Source organism: Oncorhynchus mykiss, chromosome 25, assembly GCF_057628025.1.
Source record: "Oncorhynchus mykiss isolate SJ-2025 chromosome 25, ASM5762802v1, whole genome shotgun sequence".
NCBI classification, from domain to species: Eukaryota; Metazoa; Chordata; class Actinopteri; order Salmoniformes; family Salmonidae; genus Oncorhynchus; species Oncorhynchus mykiss.
This window is the reverse complement of record NC_143046.1, coordinates 66,312,369-66,322,739: the sequence shown is the minus strand read 5'-3', so window position 1 is coordinate 66,322,739 and position 10,371 is coordinate 66,312,369. Positions and strand designations below refer to the sequence as shown.

At 43.8% G+C, this 10,371-nt stretch overlaps 1 pseudogene; it reads left to right on the top strand.

The window, feature by feature from the left end:
• Nucleotides 1-1,376: 1,376 nt before the first annotated feature.
• Nucleotides 1,377-10,371, top strand: part of LOC149972102 (tubulin polyglutamylase TTLL5-like) — a 32,241-nt pseudogene continuing 23,246 nt past the window's right edge.

Sequence of the window (10,371 nt, the reverse complement as noted above, 5' to 3'; positions counted from 1 at the left end):
GCCATGCTGGTTAAGTGTGCCTTGAATAAAAAAAAATCACTGACAGTGTCACCAGCAAAGCACCCCCACACCATAACACCTCCTCCTCCATGCTTTACTGTGGGAACCACACATGCGGAGATGATCCGTTCACCCATACTGCGTCTCAGAAAGACCCAGCGGTTGGAACCAAACATCTCCAATTTGGACTCCACACCACATCGTGTTTCTTGGTCCAAGCAAGTCTGTTCTTCTTATTGGTGTCCTTTTTGTAGTGGTTTCTTTATAGCAATTCGACCATGAAGGCCTGATTCACTCAGTCTCCTCTGAACAGTTGATGTTGAGATGTGTCTGTTACTTGAACTCTGTGAAGCATTTATTTGGGCTGCAATTTCTGAGGCTGGTCACTCTAATGAACTTATCCTCTGCAGCAGAGGTAACTCTGGGTCTTCCATTCCTGTGGCGGTCCTCATGAGAGCCAGTTTCATCATAGCGCTTGATGGTTTTTGTGACTGCACTGAAATGTTCCGTATTGACTGACCTTCATGTCTTAAAGTAATGATGGACTGTAATTTCTCAATGCAGATAGCCCGGTTAGCCAATGTGCGGGAGCACTGGTTGTTCGGCCCAATTGAGGTAGTATGTACATGAATGTATAGTTAAAGTGACTATGTATATATGATTAACAGAGAGTAGCAGCAGCGTAAAAGGGGGATTGGGGGGGGCACACAATGCAAATGGCCTGGGTAGCCATTTGATTACCTGTTCAGGAGTCTTATGGCTTGGGGGTGAAAGCTGTTGAGAAGCCTTTTTGTCCTAGACTTGACACTCCGTTACCATTTGCCATGCGGCAGTAGAGAGAACAGTCTATGACTGGGGTGGCTGGGGTCTTTGACAATTTTTAGGGCCTTCCTCTGACACCGCCTGGTGTAGATGTCCTGGATGGCAGGCAGCTTAGCCCCAGTGATGTACTGGGCCATAGGCACTACCCTCTGTAGTGCCTTGCGGTCAGATAATAGTACCAATAAAGAAAAACTCTCGAATGAGTGAGTAGTTCTAAAAATGTTGACCGGTAGTGTATATAAAAAAACATAGCAACACGCAAAATATGTTTCATTTTCAATGCATGGTGTGACCTCCTATGATTACGTTTGTTGCTGGGCAGCGCTGATATGGACAGACTCATAATTTATGCATGAACATTATTTATATAATATGGGTCCTCTCAATTGCAGACAATTTATTATTCAGTATTAATAATGTGCTATGTTTTAACTAGACTGATATTTCAACAGTAGACGGTGAGAACTGGAGATGACCACAGTCATAACCCCAGATCGATACCTGACTCAAAGCAGATTTAATCAGGAGGTACTTCCCTCTTCACTGTGGTGGAAATGCCAGCAGTGATCTGGGATAAAGAGGATTCCGAGTCCTCCTCAGAGGACGAGCAAGAGTAAGTGGCGGTTCTGATTGGGTTGGTTACATGTCCTTCTAGTTGTAGAAAGCAGCGTTACTGGGATGAGTAATACATATATGTCAATGTTTAAACTCGATCATAATGGAAACCGCAGAGATCCTATTAAATTCTAAGAGTTCTAATTTGTAATTCTATGCAACCGTCATAAACACTGTAACACTGCCTTATTATGCTTAATGAAGAACAGGTATAGCTAAATATACTGTGTAAAGCATCAATATGTGGGTAAAGTTAGTTCACTGGAGCTTACAGTGCAATCTAAATTAAGCCTGGTTTATTTGGTGTATTTAAATGTGATGAATTTGGCACTTAAATAGCCTGGCACCTCCAGTAGTCAGTACTTCCACAGTAGATTAGGCCAAGAAGTTCACGGTCTAGTCTTAATCTATTCCTGAATTCAAATGTCATTAGAAGACTAAACTCTTTGGCAACAAATTAGAATGCACTTTCAGTGCACCTTAGATCACTTGCATGTAGTTGTAATGGAATCTGTGAAGAAAACAGTCTGAAGACCTGGTCATCAGACTAAAATGTATTATTGATTTCAAGCGTCTTTAGTGACATTCAATAGGCCTACATTATTAAGCACTGCATGCTTTATATTGAAATGAGTTTGACCTCCGTGTGAGTCTTGAGCCTATGTTAGGTAGATACTGGGTTATTACTGGTGAGGATGCTGCCACGGCACTAGCCTAACTATTACATGTGATATATAACTATGACATGTGCTTCTGCATTGCTTGCTGTTTGGGGTTTTAGGCTGGGTTTCATTGGCTGATGTAAAAAGGGCTTTATAAATAAATTAGATTTATTAAAGCTCACTCCTCTGTAGTGACACATGATGTCTAGCAGTACAGCTACTGTAAATGTATCATTGCAGTCCAGGGCTCAACATACAGTGCATCAGTACTCAGTACAGTACTCAGACCCCGTCACCTTTTCCACGTTTTGTAGCCTTATTCTTAAATTGATTAAATAAAAATGTTTCCTTATCACTCTACACACAATACCCTTTAATGACAAAGCAAAAACAGGTTTTTAGACATTTTTGCAAATTTTATAAAAATAAAAACAGAAATACCTTATTTGCATAAGTATACAGGCCCTTTGCTATGAGACTCGAAATTAAGCTCAGGTGCACCCTGTTTCCATTGATGATCCTTGAGCTGTTTCTACAACTTGATTGGAGTCCACCTGTGGTAAATTAATTTGATTTGGACATGATTTGGAAAGGCACACACCTGTCTATATAAGGTCCCACAGTTGACAGTGCGTGTCAGAAACCAAGCCACGAGGTCGAAGGAATTGTCCGTAGAGCGCTGAGATTGTGTTGAGGTACAATCTGGGGAAGGGTACCAAAAAATGCCTGCAGTATTGAAGGTCCGCAAGAACACAGTGGCCTCCATTATTCTTAAATGGAAGAAGTTTGAAACCACTGAGACTCTTCCTAGAGCTGGCCGCCCGGCCAAACTGAGCAATTGCAGGAGAAGGGCCTTGGTCAGGAAGGTGACCAAGAACCCGATGGTCACTCTAACAGAGCTCCAGAGTTACTCTGTGGAGATGGGAGAACCTTCAAGAAGGACAACCATCTCTGCAGCACTCTACCAATCAGGCCTTTATGGAAGAGTGGCCAGACAGAAGCCACTTGTCGTGACGTTGTATTAGTTAATGTGACGACTGTTGCTCATCGAATGATTACAAGTTTCTAATTACGTGATTAACTGAATCAAGCAATTATTAACTCATTAACCTGGGGCACCATGGGAAAACTAGTTTTTATTGAGTTTCTATTTCCCAAATTAACTCAAAGAATATCAGAATATCGATTTTACAACAGCCGCTAATTAACCAGTTGCCTCGAACAATCTCGTTCTGAACGTCGTGTAGAGCGTGAATCTGCACGGACCCGGGTCCCACTAATGAATTCGTATAGAGCGTGAATCTGCACGGACAAGGGTCCCACTAATGAATTCGTATAGAGCGTGAATCTGCACGGACCCGGGTCCCACTAATGAATTCGTATAGAGCGTGAATCTGCACGGACCTGGGTCCCACTAATGAATTCGTATAGAGCGTGAATCTGCACGGACCCGGGTCCCAATAATGAATTCGTATAGAGCGTGAATCTGCACGGACCCGGGTCCCACTAATGAATTCGTATAGAGCGTGAATCTGCGCGGACCCGGGTCGCACTAATGAATTCGTATAGAGCGTGAATCTGCGCGGACCCGGGTCCCACTAATGAATTCGTATAGAGCGTGAATCTGCGCGGACCCGGGTCCCACTAATGAATTCGTATAGAGCGTGAATCTGCGCGGACCCGGGTCCCACTAATGAATTCGTATGGAGCGTGAATCTGCTCGGACCCGGGTCCCACTAATACATTCGTATAGAGCGTGAATCTGCACGGACCCGGGTCCCACTAATGAATTCGTACCACACCAATCTTAATTGAATGTTTATTTACTAAAAAGCTAAAATGATATAGTGTTCACCTCGGTAGCCATGAAGTGCTTTGAAAGACTGGTCATGGCTCATGTCAGCACCATCATCCCGGAAACCCTAGACCCACTCCAATTCGCATACCACCCCAACAGATCCACAGATGACGCAAACGCAATAGCACTCCACACTGCCCTTTCCCACCTGGATAAAAGGAACACCTATGTGAGAATGCTGTTCATTGACTACAGCTCAGCGTTCAACACCATAGTGCCCACAAAGCTCATAACTTAGCTAAGGTCCCTGATGGGCCGCCCCAACTTCCTGATGGGCCGCCCCAACGTGGTAAGGGTAGGCAACAACACATCTGCCATGCTGATCCTCAACAGTGGGGCCCCTCAGGTGTGCGTGCTTAGTCCCCTCCTGTACTCCCTGTTCACCCACGACTGTGTGGGCAAACATGATTACAACACCATCATTAAGTTTGCTGACGACACAACAGTGATAGTCCTGATCACCGACAACGGTGAGACAGCCTATAGGGAGGAGGTCAGAGACCTGGCAGTGTGGTGCCAGGACAACAACCTCTCCCTCAATGTGAGCAAGACAAAGGAGCTGATCGTGGACTACAGGAAAAGGCGGGCCTAACAGGCCACATTGACAGGGCTGTAGTGGAGTGGGTCGAGAGCTTCAAGTTCCTTGGTGTCCACATCACCAATGAACTATCATGGTCCAAACACACCGAGACAGTCGTGGAGAGGGGACGAGAACACCTTTCCCCCCTCAGGAGACTGAAAAGATTTGGCATGGGTCCCCAGATCCGGCATTTTACCGTAAGACGCTACTGAGGGTACTGCATACGGCTCCGGCATTTTACCGTAAGACGCTACTGAGGGTACTGCATACGGCCCAGTACATCACTGGGGCCAAGCTTCCTGCCGTCCAATACCTATATACTAGGCGGTGTCAGAGGAAGGCCCAAAAAATTGTCAAACACTCCAGTCACCCAAGTCATAGACTGTTCTCTCCACTACCTTATGGCAAGTGATACCGGAGCGCCAAGTATAGGACCAAAAGGCGCCTTAACAGCTTCTACCCCCAAGCCACAAAACTGCTGAACAATTGAGCATGAAAATCAAGTGGCCACCCGGACTATTTACGCTGCTGCTACTCGCTGTTTATTATCTATGCATAGTCACTTTACCCCTGCCTACATGTAAAATTACCATGACTAACCTGTACCCCCTTACATTGACTCGGGACCGGTACCCCCTGTATATAGCCTCGTTATTGTTTTTTTATTTTTTTTTTTACTTTAGTAAATATTTTCTTAACTCTATTTCTTGAACTGCATTGTTGTTTAAGGGCTTGTAACTAAGCATTTCACGGTAATATTCAGCGAATGTGACAAATAACATTTGATTTTAAATATGATATTGCCAAGTTAAAGTTTGGCTACTTGCTCAGCCCGCAAATGAAAGAGAAAATCACCTCTATTGAAATTACGTCATGGAGCTTTGGACTTGGCATTGGCCCAGTGTGCCACTGGCAAATTTACAGGAATATCAAGCTCTGTAATCCATATGTTTATTACAGAAACATTACCATAGCTTGCAAGATCTTTAACAAGCATATTCCAAGAGCCCAGTATTACTGGACTAGACCTTGTGTTGAGTGACTAATACTCTGGAACTTTAGATATCATATTAGATGGGAGCTTTGTTTTGGCTGACATTTTTGGATAGCTGAGCCAAGAGCAGGTATTATTTACATACCACACCCATCCTTGGTCACGTCTGATAGAGTTCTTCTCCATCAGCATGCCATCTTATCTCCACCATGGCCACAGACATGCTGGCTGTGTCTGGTACTATCCTATATTTTCAATGTTACCAGGGTGTTTGTTAGTTGACAGGTATGTTATTTTGCAGTACCTATGAGACTGTGTGAGGCCCCGACCTTTCTCTGGTCTGGTAGAGTAAACACCTTGTCAGATTGCATTCCAACACCCTGAGGTAAGCTAAGGGTAGCATCATTTTGGATTTTAAACTCAACATTTCGAGACAGGTTATACAGCTTTAGGTTAAGGGTACAGATGTAGGATCTTAATTTGAGCCAATTTGCTGCAGCAGGAAAATAATCCTGCAGCAACAGGAAATGTGAATTATTATGTGGATTTTAATGAATATATATATATTTTTTTAGGGGTTGATACATGTTTTGTTAGGCAAATCAAGTCGGATATTTGAAAGTGGAAATTACAAGCTTTATAACCTTTTTTAAACCTTGAATACACTACAAGTTTGTGTTCCTGCTGTGCAGGAAAATTCTCAGCTACAAAAGAGTGATCAAATTAAGATCCTACATCTGTATGCCCTGTCTGAGAGGCTTTTCTCTTATTTTCATGGGAGTTTTATGACTGTTTTGTCACCCATTTATCTTATTTTGGGGATTTGGCTCTATGAGATTGAGTGAAAATAGAATAAACTACCAATGTGTTGCTTGACCCTGCATGAGCCTCTCAATGTAAGAATAAGAAGAATAGTTTATTGATGCGTTTCTGTTTTATCAGAGACCATCCTTCCATTGCCTGGAGTGGCCTCAGCAGGAAGGTCCCAGTCCTGGTGTTCTTTGCTCAAGCCATCGTCTCTAAGGATGAAAACATCTGTTCTGTTGGAGGTACTGGGGTCCATAAGAAACATTCTAAAATATATGAGAGTCTAGAATTCTGTTGTTATTCTGTCCTATTCCTTAATTCCTGTTGAATGATAATGTTATGTTCCTACTTTGTCTTTACAACGGTACGACCTGGCCTTCAAGATTGTGCACACGGAGAGCCGGCTGGTGCGTGGCATGCTTACCAATCATAGATTCCATGAGGTACTATATGAAATGTTCAAAGAATGTCTCATTCTGATTCACTTGCACATATTGTGCTGTAAGGGGATAAGAGGGCTGATGTTTGACTGACACTGCCTATCTCAAAGCATGGGAATGCACCCACAGACAAAAAGTTGGCCCACCGTAGCATTAATCCTGTTTCACAAGGGAGCCCACTCGCCATTATCGCTCCATCCAAGCACTTACTATTAAGTCAATTTTTATTTCACTTCAATGCCTCTTGACTCCCACTAAACCCATCATCAAAGGCAGGCTAGTGTCTGCCACATCATCCCTAGAGCCAAAGTTTAATAACCCTCTATTGCAAACATCTGGCTTTCTCATAGAAGTGCAGGCCCATGCCAAACCTGACTCTTCACAAAGGAGCACAGAAGGGTAGGAATAAAACAAAACAGATATAAAGTAATATGATGGTGATGAATATAGCTGGTGAGCTGGCCTCCCTTTGAGATGATTTGAAGTTAGAGGCCTACATTTCAGCAGATTAGCGGCTGAGTATCGGATCTGGGCCTCAGATCCATCCTTATCAAGCTGTCAGATGTGATGTGGTGGTAATCAACTGTGTAAACTTCATGTTTGCACCAAGGCTATATTTTTCCTGTTATGATGTCCTTTAACTGGTGTCCATTTTTTTCCCCCGATTTCCCCTGCCATTGCATATAGTGTGGTCTTACTGTGAGTAGTTCCTTTAAGTAGTCTGACGTACATAACATTGAGATCTGAGCTTGACTGGAAGGTCCTATTTTCAGATCCATTTAAACAGTAATGACTTCAACCTCATGTGGACGTGGTATCACCTCAAGCCTTACCCCCTACGTAGCCTCCAAGACTTCCAGAAGGTCAACCACTTCCCTAGGTACCTCAGTGTGTCCAACTGTACGTAGAACTATGTCCAATTGGCTTGCTACACTTCCTGATGTAAAGGTTCACACTGCTTAGCATTTTATACCCCTTCAAATCGGGCTTGTGTTTATTGGCTTCCACAGTAAAGTACATTTTGTTTGGACCAGTGCCTTTCTAAAACATGAAATGAATCAAACTGTCATGCAGGAGTCTCGTTGCCATTGTGTTTGTACAAGGTCTTATTTCTCTCAGCGTCCAAGATGTGGAGAACTCAAGCATTTCGAGCTGAAAGGTCAATGGCCCTGTTCATTTCCAGGTCATATGAACTGACGCTTAAAGACCGGCTGTATAAAAACATCCAGCGGATGCAGTAGGCTCACGGCTTTAAAAACTTCCACATCGTCCCTTAGACCTTTTGTGCTTCCCTCAGAGTACCAGGAGTTATTCAGTAAGTCTTGCTTGTCTGCTAACTTACTTACTGTAAATGTAAACACAATAAGCCACCATGATTCTCCTCTAGTCTCTCGCACAGCACACCACACATCCCCGTCCTCTCTCTGCCTCACCCTCAGGTTCTTTCATCAAGGACAAGGGCCCTTGGATCATTAAGCCAGTAGCATCTTCTTGAGGACGAGGTATCCACCTGGTCAGCAATGTAAGGGATATGCCAAAGGAAGAATTCTGTTTTGTTAAAGTGTTACTGTGTTATAGATACACTCAACTTAAGTCGCGGATAATGACCTGAGCGAACTTGTGTTGTAAATGAAACAATATGGCCAGTTACGTGTGTGTGTGTGTGTGTGTGTGTGGGGGGGGGGGGTTATGCTGAAAAAAAGTATAAAACTGTGTGTCATAGACATTAAGCGTTGTTGAGTAAATCACACACTTCAAGGCATTGGCTTTGGAAGAGCTCCACAAGGTTCTCTGACTTGGACAAGCAATAAACACTTTTCTTTTGAGGTATTTTTATGAAACAGTGGAAAGAATGTCAGGGTGATATTTGGAAAGAAGAATGTTCATTTGTTTTTTTTCCCCTCTGAACTATAGCCAGCCCTGAGGTTCACAGCTCTCCACCCCCCCACCCCAATCCCTCCTCAGCTTCAACACCTGCAACACATTTTAGCCTCATAAATGACCCCACTCCTACCCACTGATAGGGCTCTGATAGACTGCTCTACAGGAAGGGGTTTCTCTTTGATTGGCCAATGTCATGTGTCTGACTTGATCATACTGTGCCTGGTGCATTATGTGTTTTATAACACATATAATGCACCAGGTACATATATTTGATCCTCACCCTTCAAACCCTAACTAGATTCCAATGGATGACAACATTTTAGTGTCTCGCTACATCAATAATTTGTTTCTGATTGATGGTGGGTTTTTGCCCACTGAAGACAGTAGTCAGAAAAGCAGAAATGTTGATCTATGTTTAATACATTGTTTCCAGACTTCAAGTTTGATGTGTGGTTGTATGTGCTGATGACATCGTATGATCTACTCACTATCTATCTCCATGAGGAGAGCCTGGCCAGGAGAGCTGTGTACTGGATCTTTCCTTTTACAAGTAATGGCCAATGGTTCTATATGGGCTATCTAATCTGTATTTGCCAGGTCATAGAATTGTATAGTGGGTCAAGAGGTCCATCTCGGATAATGGCTTTGCAATTACTTTCTGTCCTCATGAAAGTTGTGAAGAAAGGTACTGTAGCAACTGTAGTCAGGAACTTACAAGGCAATGACCAGTAGAGGGCAGTCTCAACATTTCTGTCTGCCACTGATGAGTGGTAAGACTTGGTGGCACTTTCTTTAAAAAAAAATATATATATTTAAAATTGTACCCCTTTTTCATGGTATCCAATTGTTTTAGTAGCTACTATCTTGTCTCATCGCTACAACTCCCGCACGGGCTCGGGAGAGACAAAGGTTGAAAGTCATGCGTCCTCCGATACACAACCCAACCAATCCTCACTGCTTCTTAACACAGTGCGCATCCAACCCGGAAGCCAACCGCACCAATGTGTCGGGGGAAACACCGTGCACCTGGCAACCTTGGTTAGCGCGCACTGCGCCCAGCCCGCCACAGGAGTCGCTGGTGCGCGATGAGACAAGGACATCCCTACCAGCCAAGCCCTCCCTAACCCGGACGACGCTAGGCCAATTGTGCGTCGCTCCACGGACCTCCCGGTCGCGGCCGGTTACGACAGAGCTTGGGCGCGAACCCAGAGTCTCTGATGGCACAGCTAGCACTGCTGTACAGCGCCCGTAACCACTGCTCCACCCTGGAGGCCTTGGTGGCACTTTCAAACAAAACTCTCCATTGTCTCAATGGTCAAACGGTCACCAGGAGATGACAGGTTTATTACACATTGTAATGATATTTTGCTGTAATAATCTTATGAGTCTCAGATTTATAAATCTGCAGTGACAGACTACAATTGATGGCGCGTCTCAGCGACGATGCTATTTGCAAGATGAGCAATGTTTAGTTATTTTCTTCTCATATTAGATCAATGAAGGCATTGCACAATATAGAATTTAGCTGTATCTTTGCCTGGAGCCAGCTGTATTACCATATTCTTAAGGATGACTCATTAAGATAGTCAGGATTCCAGTGGGGTTGGGTGCAGAGATGGGTGGATGATGTATTAAATGGCTCATCTCTGCTTGGCTTGACAGATATACGTGCTGCACAGAGTGACACACACACACACACACACACACAC